Genomic DNA, 14,077 nt, shown 5'->3' with positions numbered 1-14,077 from the left:
AAATGCTATGATTTAGCACAATAGTAATAAGTTAAACAGAAAAATTGGAAAAGCAAAATGGACAGCTGAAAAAATGCTGAACATGCTGAGGGTCCCTCAAATATACTTGTTAAATGACAAAAATCTGCAAAAAAATTTATTACAGCCACACAATCACAAATATGTACACATGAGGAAACACACATGCACAGAGAGACACACACACAAGATCCAATTCAGTCAACCAGTCTAAATATATTGAATTTAAATCTTAGAATGAGATCATCCCATTAAAAGCCTCTCTCTCTCTCTCTCTCTCTCTCTCTCTCTGTCACAGACACACACACACACACACACACACACACACACACACACACACACACAGGGAGAGAGGACTAAGTTTCTAGGTCAGCCTGGGAACTGCTGAATTTGAATCCACCAATCAGAGAGCCTGTGCACTTTTCCCCACCAAAACAGGTGCATCTGTTTACACACGCAGCAGCACAGAGAGACACAGGATTTTTGCAGTCTATTTCTCATAGTGACGACTCCCTCAAACAAATGACCGTAATTTCCTAACCGTAGGGGCTAGAACGGTCATTCTTACACCGTTTTGTTCAGAAGAGGTGGGGGAATCTTCAAGTGTTGACAATTTAATATTAAAATATGAATTTTTAGAGATATATGACATGGATGACTTGTTGACTTAGAAGCCACGAATTCCCCAATATGCAAATTTGAATGCCTGAGACCACATATGTGATTGGCTGGCTGGGAAGCCGTGCAGGCCCTGATTTGTGGATTTGAATTCCTCAGCCCTCAGATATGATTGGCTGGCTTAGAAGCCATGAAGGCCCCAATATGCAAATTTGAATGCCTCAGGACACATATATGATTGGCTGGGAAACCGTGCAGGACCTGATTTGAAAATTTGAATGTCTAAGTCCTCACAGAGGATTGGCTGCCTGGGGACCAGGCAGAAATATATAGAAATACTATGATTAAGCATAAATCCTATAAAAAGCAGAAATACTATAATTTAGCAGAAATACTATATTAAGCACAAATCATATAAAAAGCAGAAATACTATATTAAGCACAAATCATATAAAAAGCAGAAATACTATATTAAGCACAAATTCTATAAAAAGCAGAAATACTATATTAAGCACAAATTCTATAAAAAGCAGAAATACTATATTAAGCACAAATCCTATTAAAAGCAGAAATACTATATTAAGTACAAATCTTATGAAATAGCAGAAACAGTATGATTTAGCACAATAGTAATAAGTTAAACAGAAAAATTGGAAAAGCAAAATGGACAGCTGAAAAAATTCTGAACATGCTGAGGGTCCCTCAAATATACTTGTTAAATGAAAAAATCAGCATAAAAATGCACAGGGAGAGAGAAGTAAGTTTCTAGGTCAGCCTGGGAGCTGCTGAATTTGAATCCACCAATCAGAGAGCCTGTGTACTTTTTCCCGCCAAAACATGTGCCTCTTTTTACACACGCAGCACAGAGAGGCACAGGATTATTGCAGCCTATTTCTCATAGTGAGGACTCCCCTCAAACAAATGACCATAATTTCCTAACCGTAGGGGCTAGAGCGGTCATTCTTACACCGTTTTCTTCAGAAGAGATGGGGGAATCTTCCAGTGTTAACAATTTATCATTAACATGTGAATCTTTAGAGATATACGACATGGATGACTTGTTGACTTAGAAGCCACGAATTCCCCCAATATGCAAATTTGAATGCCTGAGGCCACATATATGATTGGCTGCCTGGGAAGCCGTGCAGGCCCTGATTTGTGGATTTGAATTCCTCAGCCCTCAGATATGATTGGCTGGCTTAGAAGCCATGAAGGCCCCAATATGCAAATTTGAATGCCTCAGGACACATATATGATTGGCTGGGAAACCGTGCAGGCCCTGATTTGAAAATTTGAATGTCTAAGTCCTCACAGAGGATTGGCTGCCTGGGGACCTGGCAGAAATATATAGAAATACTATGATTAAGCATAAATACTACATTTAGTAGAAATACTATGTTTTAGCACAAATACTATAAAAAGCAGAAATACTATAATTTAGCAGAAATACTATATTAAGCACAAATCCTATAAAAAGCAGAAATACTATATTAAGCACAAATTCTATAAAAAGCAGAAATACTATATTAAGCACAAATCCTATTAAAAGCAGAAATACTATATTAAGCACAAATCTTATGAAATAGCAGAAACAGTATGATTTAGCACAATAGTAATAAGTTAAACAGAAAAATTGGAAAAGCAAAATGGACAGCTGAAAAAATGCTGAACATGCTGAGGGTCCCTCAAATATACTTGTTAAATGAAAAAATCAGCAAAAAAATGCACAGGGAGAGAGAAGTAAGTTTCTAGGTCAGCCTGGGAGCTGCTGAATTTGAATCCACCAATCAGAGAGCCTGTGCACTTTTTCCCTCCAAAACATGTGCCTCTTTTTACACACGCAGCACAGAGAGGCACAGGATTATTGCAGCCTATTTCTCATAATGACGACTCACCTCAAACAAATGACCATAATTTCCTAACCGTAGAGGCTAGAACGGTCATTCTTATACCGTTTTGTTCAGAAGTGATAGGGGAATCTTCAAGTGTTGACAATTTATCATTAAAATATGAATTTTTAGAGATATATGACATGGATGACTTGTTGACTTAGAAGCCACGAATTCCCCAATATGCAAATTTGAATGGCTGAGGCCACATATATGATTGGCTGGCTGGGAAGCCGTGCAGGCCCTGATTTGTGGATTTGAATTCCTCAGCCCTCAGATATGATTGGCTGGCTTAGAAGCCATGAAGGCCCCAATATGCAAATTTGAATGCCTCAGGACACATATATGATTGGCTGGGAAGCCGTGCAGGCCCTGATTTGAAAATTTGAATGTCTCAGTCCTCACAGAGGATTGGCTGCCTGGGGACCTGGCAGAAATATATAGAAATACTATGATTAAGCATAAATACTACATTTAGTAGAAATACTATGTTTTAGCACAAATCCTATAAAAAGCAGAAATACTATAATTTAGCAGAAATACTATGTTAGGCACAAATCCTATAAAAAGAATAAATACTATAATTTAGCAGAAATACTATATTAGGCACAAATCTTATGAAAAGCAGAAATAGTATGATTTAGCAGAAATACTGTATTTAGCACAAGTACCAAAAAGTACCAGAAATACTATGATTTAGCAGAATAGTAATAACTTACAAAATTACAAATATGGAGGCATATTGAAACACAAATGCACAGAGGGACACACAAACACAGGCTCTAATCCAGTCAACCAGTCTAACTATATTCAATTTAAATCCTACAATGACATGCTGCCAAATAAGGGCAGGGTCCTCTCTCTCCCACTAAACACACACACACACACACACACACACACACACACACACACAGGGAGAGAGCTGCCGAATTTAAATCCACCAATCAGAGTGGCTGTTTACGTTTTCCCGCCAAAACAGGTGCATCCTTTTTACACACGCAGCACAGAGAGGCACAGGATTATTGCAGCCTATTTCTCATAGTGACGACTCCCCTTCAAACAAATGACCATAATTTCCTAACCGTAGGGGCTAGAGCCGTCATTCTTACACCGTTTTGTTCAGAAGAGATGGGGGAATCTTCCAGTGTTAACAATTTATCATTAAAATATGAATTATTAAAGATATTTGACTTCTAATGCACCATAACTGAGCAGAGCGAAGCAAAAACTGCTTTGACTTGCCCTCAAACAACGCTTTCTGACTCGAAATCTATTTGGAGTATCGATATCATTCTTTCACCGTAAGAGACAGCAGGCTTTGGTGAACAGTCATGGAAATTTTCAGGTCTCTGTGGAAATCCAACAAAAAGTTATGACGAGAGAAAAAAGTGGTTCATTTCCACAGTTTGAAATCTGAAGAAATCTGAGCAACGGACGAATTTCCTACCCTCAAACAAGTCCAACTCATTTCAGAACGGTAATAGGTAAGAAAGAAATTCTTGAATTGTGAGCGTCAGGAGTGTCTGAAGATATTCGGGGACAAGCCTCATGTCTTAACTTTGCTTCATTAAGGAGATATGACGATTCGAATATGCCTCTCATTACAGAAATCCAGCGATGATTTTGAACAAACTCTCCATTGACTTTGTATGGAGAGTTTTCTGACCTTGTGTTAGTCTGAGGAGATTTGCCAAAATTCTATAAATCCCACAACAATGATGGTGACATTTTCTGAAAGCCAGCAAAAATACCTACGTTTTGATGTATAATTTGTGGAAGTTGAGTAAAAATTGAGAAAGTAGCAAACAGTTGTTCGGACATGAAGAGAAGACTGCAAAACCTTCAGTGACACACTGGAAGCCAAGAGCATAGCAACCATAACAACGCATGTATTTTGTGAAAAATCACAATTTTGCAACTCAAAACTTTAAGAGGCATAAAAGTAAAACAGTAAAAGATTTGAAAAAGCTGAATCATACATGAATAGCCCAATAATTTGTGAACATTTTAAAGTTTGAATGGTTGTTCTAGGCGAAAGTATGAGGAAGTAGTTAAGTTTCAAAAACAAGCAAAATTTAGCAGAATTTTGGAAGTTTCCCATTCATTTCAATGGGACAAATTAAAGGAAAAAAGTGGAATATTTTAAAAAGTATAATAGCAAAAAATAGCAAAAGTCATAGCGATCATTAGCAGAAATAGCAGAATAGTTTAAAATTTGAACGGTGAAAATCGGCTGAAAATTGTGGAAGTAGTTAAGTGCCAAAAAGTGTACGGAAGCAACTGGAATAATAAAGTAGAATAAAGAATAAAGAGAAACAGGAACTCAATAGTGTGGATGCTTAAAGCATCCACACAACTAGAAAAATTTGCATTTCCTGCGAAAATGCAGTGTGGATGCTTAAAGCTGAAGCTGTATGCAAAAAGTAGCTGAAAAAGCTGAAAAGTTGCAGAAATTGTAAAAACTTTGCAGAAGCAAAAGAAGTTTGCTAAAATGGAATAACTTAGCAGAACTGCAATATCTTAGAGGAAACATAATACTTGGCAGAAATACAATAGCATAGCAGAATTTAGCAGAAATATTGTAACTTACCAGAAACATGATAACTTCTCAAAAATACAAGAATTTAGGAGAAATAGTATAAGATAACAGAAAGAATATATTTAGCCAAAAATACTTAAACATTACAGAAACACTATGATTTAGAAAAATAGTACAACAGAGCAGAAATATTGTGATTTACCAGAGACACTGTGATGAACTATGAATATTGTAATTTTAAATTAAGACTATGTTTTAGAAAAAAAATATTATAATTTGGCAGAAATACTATAATTTAGCAGAATTACTATATTAAGCACAAATCCTATAAAAAGCAGAAATGGTATGATTAAGCATAAATACTACATGTAGTAGAAATACTTTGTTTTAGCACAAATCCCATAAAAAGCAGAAATACTGTACTATGATTTAGTAGAAAAACTATAATTAATCAGAAATACTAAATTTAGCAGAAATACTATATTAAGCACAATTCTTATAAAAAGCAGAAATACTATATTAAGCACAAATCCTATAAAAAGCAGAAATACTATGATTAAGCATAAATACTACATTTAGTAGAAATACTATATTAAGCACAAATCTTATAAAAAGCAGAAATACTATATTAAGCACAAATCCTATAAAAGCAGAAATACTATATTAAGCACAAATCCTATAAAAAGCAGAAATAGTATATTAAGCACAAATCCTATAAAAAGCAGAAATACTATATTTGGCACAAATCCTATTAAAAGCAGAAATAGTATGATTTAGCACAATAGTAATGAGTTAAACAGAAAAATAGCTCATCTGATAGAGTGGGCACAATAATGGTGTCAAATATTTTGTTCTCCTTGTTCTCCAGTATTCTGACATATGTCTCAAAATAGAGCATTCTCTGTACAATTTCACCCCTCACATAACAAGATGAAGATGTGATCCTTGCATTGTTGAGCTGATGCCATTCCTGGTCAGCTGTCTGTTCTCCTTTTGCTGTCTCAATCTTATGTACCATGTCCTCTGTGACCAGTAAGCTTTCAAGGTTGAAGAGTTCCTCCTCACTGTAGACATGCACACTCTGTGTGGGATCCAGCCTGTACTGAGTGGCAGTGGCAGGTAAAGAGGAGGATCTTGGTAAATGTTTACAGATTTTGTGGGTAATCTGGGCTCCTGGTTAGAGAACACGCTCACCAATGCTGTCTTAAGACTGGTCTTCTTGTCACTGAAGGCCATGGTTGCGGTAAGAGGTCAATTTGTTACATCAATGTCTTTGCATGATTTTCCAGTGTTTAGCAAGGAGATGTAAAGTGGGTCACCAGCCAAGTTCTTGTACAGCGTACTCCTTTAAAGGACCATAATAATGTGAGGATAAAACAAGGCACTGTGAAAGTCATCTATGCAATAACAATAACAATAATAATAATAACAACAACAACAACTTGACATTGTACCTGCATCATTATTCAAAAATGTCTTTGAGTTCATTGATCCATGGAACTGGCCCTGGTTCCAAACCCTGAAAAAAAAAAATAGCAATAACAAATATAAAAGAAAAAAATACTTATACATATTACTTATAACAGGTTATAAAAGAACATTAAAGGGTCAGTCCTGAATATGAATCTCAGCACTTACTGCTGTTTGGATTTGTCCCACTGTTGGTCTGTCTCGGTGCTGGTGTGAAGATACAACCTGCAGCTTCAGTTCTGAAAAATGTACTGTTTGAAAGGGCAAAACAGTGTGCTTACACACTGCATTGCCAGCTACACACCAGCACCGATCAGAAAAAAAGGACAACAGGGTCCCGAAGCTCAGTCTGCACTAAACCATATAGAAAGCCAGTCTTACACATACTGACAAAGGCTAGAGACTTTTTCAGGGTTAGATGATGGCGCTCAAGATGGAGCAGGAGTTACAAAGTCATTTATAATTCTGTGAACAACCATTATTTACCAGGGCTCACAGAATATGATCACTCTCCTTTCTTAGTGTCCTACAGAGTACAGTACCTAAAAGGATACCTTTATCACAGTAACATTCTAATACAAGTATAAATAATTTTAATAAATAGCATTTGAGTACAAATAACTGATATTAAATTTACCTGAGTATTAAAAGTTATTTCTGGGAATAAATTTAAGTGTCAAAATTAAACCTTTTTCTTATGTGCCATTTTGTTAAGAAAAAAAGCACATTGCTGCAGGTTTAATTAAAACAATATGGTAAGCTTTAGGCTTCAGGAAAAAAATGGTATTGGTTGTGAGACAAACAGTGGTAATAAGGGGACTTGTCATAATCGCTGAGTTCTCTACTGTTCTTTCTTACCCTAAGAGGCTTGATGTCTCTCCCTAAACAGGAACAGGTGAGAACTGAACACCCAGCCGATGCCTAACTTACAGTGTGATGCAAAAGTTTGGGCAAAATTGTTAATAGTCATTATTTTCCTGTATAAATGATTGATTGTTATGATAAAAAATGTCAGTTAAATATATCATATAGGAGACACACACAGTGATATTTGAAAAGTGAAATGACCAGAAAGTGTGTGATAATTGTTTAAACAAAATCAGGCAGGTGCATAAAATTGGGCACTGTTGTCATTTTATTGATTCCAAAACCTTTAGAACTAATTGTTGGAACTCAAATTGGCTCGGTAATCTCAGTGACCCCTGACCTACATACACAGGTGAATCCAATAATGAGAAAGAGTATTTAAGGGGGTCTACTGTAAGTTTCCCTCCTATTTTCATTTTCTCTGGAGAGTAGCAACATAGCGGCTGAAAACAACTCTCAAATGACCTGAAGACAAAGATTGTTCACCATCATGAATTAGGGGGAGGACACACAAAGCTATCTCAGAGATTTAAGCTGTCGGTTTCCACAGTTAGGAACATATTGAGAAAATGGAAGACCACAGGCTCAGTTCAAGTTAAGGCTGGAAGTGGCAGACCAAGAAAAATCTCAGATAGACAGAAGCGACGAATGGTCAGAACATTCAGAGTCGATCCACAGACCAGCACCAAAGACCTACAACATCATCTTGCAGCAGATGGAGTCACTGTGCATCGTTCAACCATTCGGCGCACTTTACACGAGCAGATGCTGTATGCGAGAGTGATGCAGAGGAAGCCTTTCTCCACCCACAGCACAAACAGAGCCGCTTGAGGTTTGCTAAAGCACATTTGGACAAACCAGCTTCATTCTGGAATAAGGTGCTGTGGACTGATGAAACTAAAACTGAGTTATTTGGGCATAACAAGGGGCGTAGTGCATCGAGGAAAAAGAATACAGTATTCCAAGAAAAACACCTGCTACCTGCAGTAAAATATGGTGGTGGCTCCATCATGCTGTGGGGCTGTGTGGCCAGTGCAGGGACACATGGATTCCACTCAGTATCACCAGATTCTGGAGACCAATGTCCAGGAATCAGTGACAAAGCTGAAGCTGCGCTGAGGCTGGATCTTTCAACAAGACAACGACCCGAAACACTGCTCAAAATCCACTAAGGCTTTCATGCAGAGGAACAAGTACAACGTTCTGGAATGGCCATCTCAGTCCCCAGACCTGAATATTATTGAAAATCTGTGGTGTGACTGTCCATGCTTGGAAGCCATCAAACCTGAATGAACTAGAGATGTTTTGTAAAGAGGAGTGGTCCAAAATACCTTCAACCACAATCCAGACTCTCATTGGAACCTACAGGAAGTGTTTAGAGGCTGTAATTTCTGCAAAGGGTGAATCTACTAAATATTGATTTCATGTCTTTTTTTGTGGTGCCCAAATTTATGCACCGGCCTGATTTTGTCTAAAAAAAAAAATATTGCACACTTTCTGTAAATCCAATACACTGCATTTCACTTCTCAAATATCACTGTGTGTGTCTCCTATATGATATATTTAACTGACATTTTTCATTGTAACAACCAACAATTTATACAGGAAAATAATGACTATTAACAAGGTTGCCCAAACTTTTGCATCACACTGTAACTCTCAGCCTGGCCATTTCACTTTTCCTGCTGTGCTGGCCTGCCCTGATGATGACAACACTGGTCACCCAGTCATTGTTTGACACTGGTTAAAAAGGGAAGTTATCAATGCACAACTTACAAACATTCCAAAAAGCAAAGCAAAAAACCTTTAGTATTTTGTCAAATGCCATACTTATTTTTGCCGTTTTTAACCAAATCTAGCTCTACTCAGAGTAGAGGAAAAATTCTCCATGTTTCACCATTGGATTCAGCAAAGATGATTCTACTAAGCATTACTTACGGTATTAATATAGATAAATGAAACATTTGCTTCATTTATGAAAGCTGATTCATCAGTGTTAAAACTACAATAAAAGGTGTTACAATCAAGAATTGCTGACATTTCAAATACTCATCAGTCTAAGCTAAGAAACCCTGTGTGACTTGGCCTCAAAAGCACACAGTCCAGTACTTAACCACATAATAATGATTAAAAGTAAGTAATAGTTTTTGTCCTCTAAATATGAAAGCTTGCCTGTTTAATATGCATCTTTGAAACTATTTTTCCCCAAATGTTGGATACTTGTCACAAATATTCCTCTCTGTAGCTCTGACATATCACAGGTCACCTGATGCCTTCGGTTTCTCTCTTGCCTTTCAGTAATCACCTACTTAGAATTCACAAAAGACCAACAATTACACCATTGACAGAAATGTCACAAAAGTCACAAAAAGGTTCTGGTGCAGAGTTCTACTTCTACTTCAGCTTCTTGGAGGCAGGAAGTGTGACAAAAGTGAAGCTTTACAGACAGAGTAGAGCAAAGTAACTGGGACAAATTTAATCTCTAAATGACTATTTACCTGTTCTTGAGAGGGCTCGAACATCATAGTTACTCGATGTTTACACTCTTACAGTCAGTCTTGATCAATTCAGCAAAAACATCTGAAAAACAAAATGTTGCACAATTTTTAAAAATAAAACAAGTAGAATTTTAAGCAAATTCTAACATGTCTGATTCTATACTGTTCAATATTATTTCATTTTCATTGTGACATCACTAGTTACATCTGATATTTCCGAGAAAACACTAAAACAATCAGCTGTTTGTGAGCTGCACACTATGATTGTGATAAAACATTTAAACTTTGTAGCTCATACAGTTATACCTCTGCTTTACGGTCTTCTGGCTTTAAGTTTATTAGGCTCTTCTTGCATAACCATCAGAGAAATAATTGGATAGTAGTCATCTGAATGTTACAGTTACTGAGGCAAAGTGTGTGGCATTAGGAGAAAGAGACAAAAAAGAAAAAACAAAACCTAAGCTGGGAAAGCTATACCTGAAACATCATTAGAAAACCTGAGACGTGGAAACTCAGAGGGGATGTCCAGCAGAGAAAACACAGGGGCTGATAGATAGCAGAGAACGTAGAAGTAACGCAGACAATCTAACGAAAACAGAGGTGAACACACACACTATGGCTGTGTCCCAATTAAGAGACCGCACACTTTGAGTGTGATTACGTCACCGCCACGGGACTACGGCTGTCCCAATTCCAAGTGTACTTCAAATGCATACTCCAAATGCGCCGTCGATTTCCCCAAATATCAAGCGTGGTCCGGTGCACGCTTTGTGGTCCCATATATCCCACAATTCATAGCGCGGCAGTGGGTGTAGATAATTTTGCCGCAAAATATGGCAAAAGGCAGCGGCCGAAGAGTGAACTGTCAATGAATATAACGTCACTGATTTTTGTGCGAATGTTTAACGAAGAACATTAAAACATTACTGTTGGCCACATGTCGGCAAAGTTATGTGACATTAGTGATGTTTGTACTTTCAGCGATTACTTGGTTTTAAAGCCTTTACTTCTAAATTATATATATATATACACACACACATATATATACACACACATATACATATACATATATATACACACACACATATATATACACACACATATATATATATATATATATATATATATATATATATATACACATACACACATGTATATACGCCTGTCCCCACACCTCGCGTGGGAGCCGCTGGGGCTCGGCAGGGACCGGTGCCTGTTCCTGCGCCCCGGAAGAAGGCGGCGGAGCCGGCAGCGGTGGAGGCGGCGCCCGAGGAGCCGCTCCAGCCGGGAGAGACTGAGGCGGCACCCGAGGAGTCGCTCCAACCGGGAGAGATAGCAGCGGAGGCGGCACCCGAGGAGTCGCTCCAGCCGAGAGAGACAGCGGCGGAGGCGGTGCCCGAGGAGTCGCTCCAGCCGAGAGAGACAGCGGCGGAGGCGGCGCCCGAGGAGCCGCTCCAGCCGAGAGAGACAGCGGCGGAGGCGGTGCCCGAGGACCCGCTCCAGCCGGGAGAGGCAGCGGCGGAGGTGCAGCGTGGGGAGCTGCTCCCACCGGGAGGGGCGGAGAAGCCGCGGGATAAGTCGGTGGTGCCCGTGCTAGGGGAGTCCGCGGCACCGAAGCCCGAGGTTGGCGGGGTGAGCAGAGCGGCCTCACCTCCACCAGAGGCCGGTGCCTGCCGGACATCTGCCCAGCCGCCTGCGAGCCGGGGCGCACGACCGTGCCGACCGCGCCGCGTTCACCTGCCACGCGGCCGACCTTCCGCCTGCGGTGGGGGGAGTACGTTCGGCCGGATGGTTCCCCGGCCTCAGTCAGGCGATGGGGGTATGTGGCGAGGCGTAGCCTGCGGTGCCGTGCAGAGGAGGCGGACACACCTGTACGGCGTCCGCAATCACGCCCCGCCGAATTAAATATTGTACTGGGTCCTGTGGTTGGGTTGTTGGTGTTATGTTGAGCTGGCAGCAGGAGAGCTGCAGCTCTGAGTGCGAATGTACAGCAACCATGTAGGGATTAATAAAAAAATATCAAAATGCCACTGGGTCTGCCGTGGTCGTTTACAATGATACATTTAAAGTCATACTAACTTTGACATATTTCTTCATATATTTGTTGAATTAAATGGTTATATGAATTAAACAGTCTGTCTGTACATAATTCTGACAGATTTTAAGGAGGCTGTAAGCTCACCAAGCCAAAACCCCAACCATACTATAGCTTTTACATCATTACATTTCTGAGTTTCATAACTGTGGTGGTGCAACTACATAATACATTATTTTAAACATACCCTAAACAACAGCTTTACAATGAACACAACTGTAAAGATTTCTGACCTTAAGTGTTTTACCCTACAGCAAGCTATCACGATTAGGCACTTATATTTAACATAGCTAATACATTTACCTTTTCCTGTCATGTGTTGACCAAGTTTAGCTTACCTTTTTGAAGTAAAACCTTGAAGCTTGACCCTTTGAATTTTGAAATGTTAGGATGCTCAGTCACCGTGTGCAGCCTTGAAACCTGCGCCTTCGGACGAAATCTGGAGGGAATTAGCACTCCTGCGTCTATGAACGTATTCGAACCGCATTGATTTCCCGCACTCTGTCCCGGGGACTAGCAGTAACGTGGATCTGTTAGGCGTGCTTCCATGACACCAGGAAAAGAGATCGCCACTTTCAAAATAAAAGCTCATCTAAAAAAATACATGCAGGGCTTTAGCAGTCGAACTTTAAAAAAAACTACATAATACATTAACTACATAAAAAATAAAAAAGACCAGTAATTTTATACGTTTTAAATTGTAAGTTTGAGACTTATAAAATAGTACTGATAATTTCATAATTCAAATTAGACAAGAATCGGGTCTGATCACCAACAAAAACCGCCCTAAAGTAAAGGGACAAAATCAACACAAGGCAGTACAATTGGGAAAAACAACAATCATAGTTAGCCAATCAGGCCGATGGCAACAGATTGCATCACAATTTGTAACATCAAAGACCACCGGTCCCTTTCCCGGTCTTTCTGAAGAAACTTACAGACACAGTCACAGCTCTTCTACTTTGTGCTCTTGTGATATTAAGAACTTCATAAAACGTAAGTATTGATATTGAAGCCGTTTTTTAGTGCCTTTATACCATGTATAACACATTATAATGTAGTGAAAGATAAAAAATCTAGCCATTTAAGTTCCTGTGAATATAAAGACCGTCAAAGTACCCCTAAAATTTGGTCTGACTTTTCTATCGGCCTATGAATGTTTTATATATGTGTATCTCCATTTTTCTCTCGAAGAAAAAAAATTACTTTTGATAAATTCACATTTAGTATTGATAGCAATGTATTTGTAGGTGTCATAGTTTGATGAACTTATTGTTTCAGGGATATTTAATTGAAAAAACTATCTGAATGTATTCATGAAAATGGCATCTATTTTTTTATGAAATATTAAGATCTTACAGAATCAGACAAATCTTCCAGATCTATAACAGTTTTATAAACTTTAAGACGTTACGTTTGGGCTGTTAGTAGGAAAGAATTGCTTAAGGCTGGCACTCTGCCCTGGCAACCGTCTCCCAACTTTGCTGTTTCTGGTCATAAAATTGCCATTTTCTGCCCAGTTAAGGAGGGCGGGACTGACCAAAAAGCAGGGACAGTAATTCTATAATTTTATTGGCTCAAATGATTAAAAAGGGGAGCCAATATGAACTAAAGCCACAGAGACCAAGCAGGCGCACTATGTTTTTGTTTGTGTGTGTGCACCTGGCCTGTGTGTGTTGGGGGAGGGGGAAGGGCAGGCAGGCAATCTTTAAGATGTCTGTAATGTTGCTGTTTTTCACTTCAGGAGCATGAATCCTTTTTCAGATAATCTTCCTATGATGATTCATTGTTTTCTATTGTCCACTGTAACCTATTTTCAAGTATTATTTTAATTAATAATTATTTTAATTATTATCTGAAAACAATTAAACACGTGAAAGGCCCTGGGGACCTTTTGTGGCTTTTGCATTTTTCGATTCCAAGCCATTTGCACTGTGTTTAATTGAATATAGCCAAATTCTCCAAAAAAAAGTTTGGTATAATTTTATTTCAAAATTCAAGTCTGACTTCCTTAAATTAGCTTCAGTGGCTAAGCTAACAATACACATCCTCTTAGAGCCCTAGTGGACGTTTTCGTCCCATT

At 38.8% G+C, this 14,077-nt stretch overlaps 2 long non-coding RNA genes across 2 annotated transcripts in view; both read right to left on the bottom strand.

Moving 5' to 3' along the window:
* Positions 1 to 14,077, bottom strand: part of LOC101483238 (uncharacterized) — a 137,123-nt gene that overhangs the window by 20,947 nt on the left and 102,099 nt on the right. The gene's annotated exons all lie outside the window — the stretch shown is intronic.
* LOC143413949 (uncharacterized) lies at positions 5,757 to 12,498 on the bottom strand. The gene is made up of 4 exons (XR_013094511.1): positions 12,333 to 12,498; positions 9,900 to 9,981; positions 6,519 to 6,583; positions 5,757 to 6,409 (listed from the first exon to the last, which is right to left on the bottom strand). It is a non-coding gene; the product is annotated as an uncharacterized LOC143413949 (long non-coding RNA).

The sequence above is a fragment of the Maylandia zebra genome, linkage group LG2 (genome assembly GCF_041146795.1).
Source record: "Maylandia zebra isolate NMK-2024a linkage group LG2, Mzebra_GT3a, whole genome shotgun sequence".
Lineage (NCBI taxonomy): Eukaryota > Metazoa > Chordata > Actinopteri > Cichliformes > Cichlidae > Maylandia > Maylandia zebra.
This window is presented reverse-complemented; position numbering and strand designations above follow the sequence as displayed.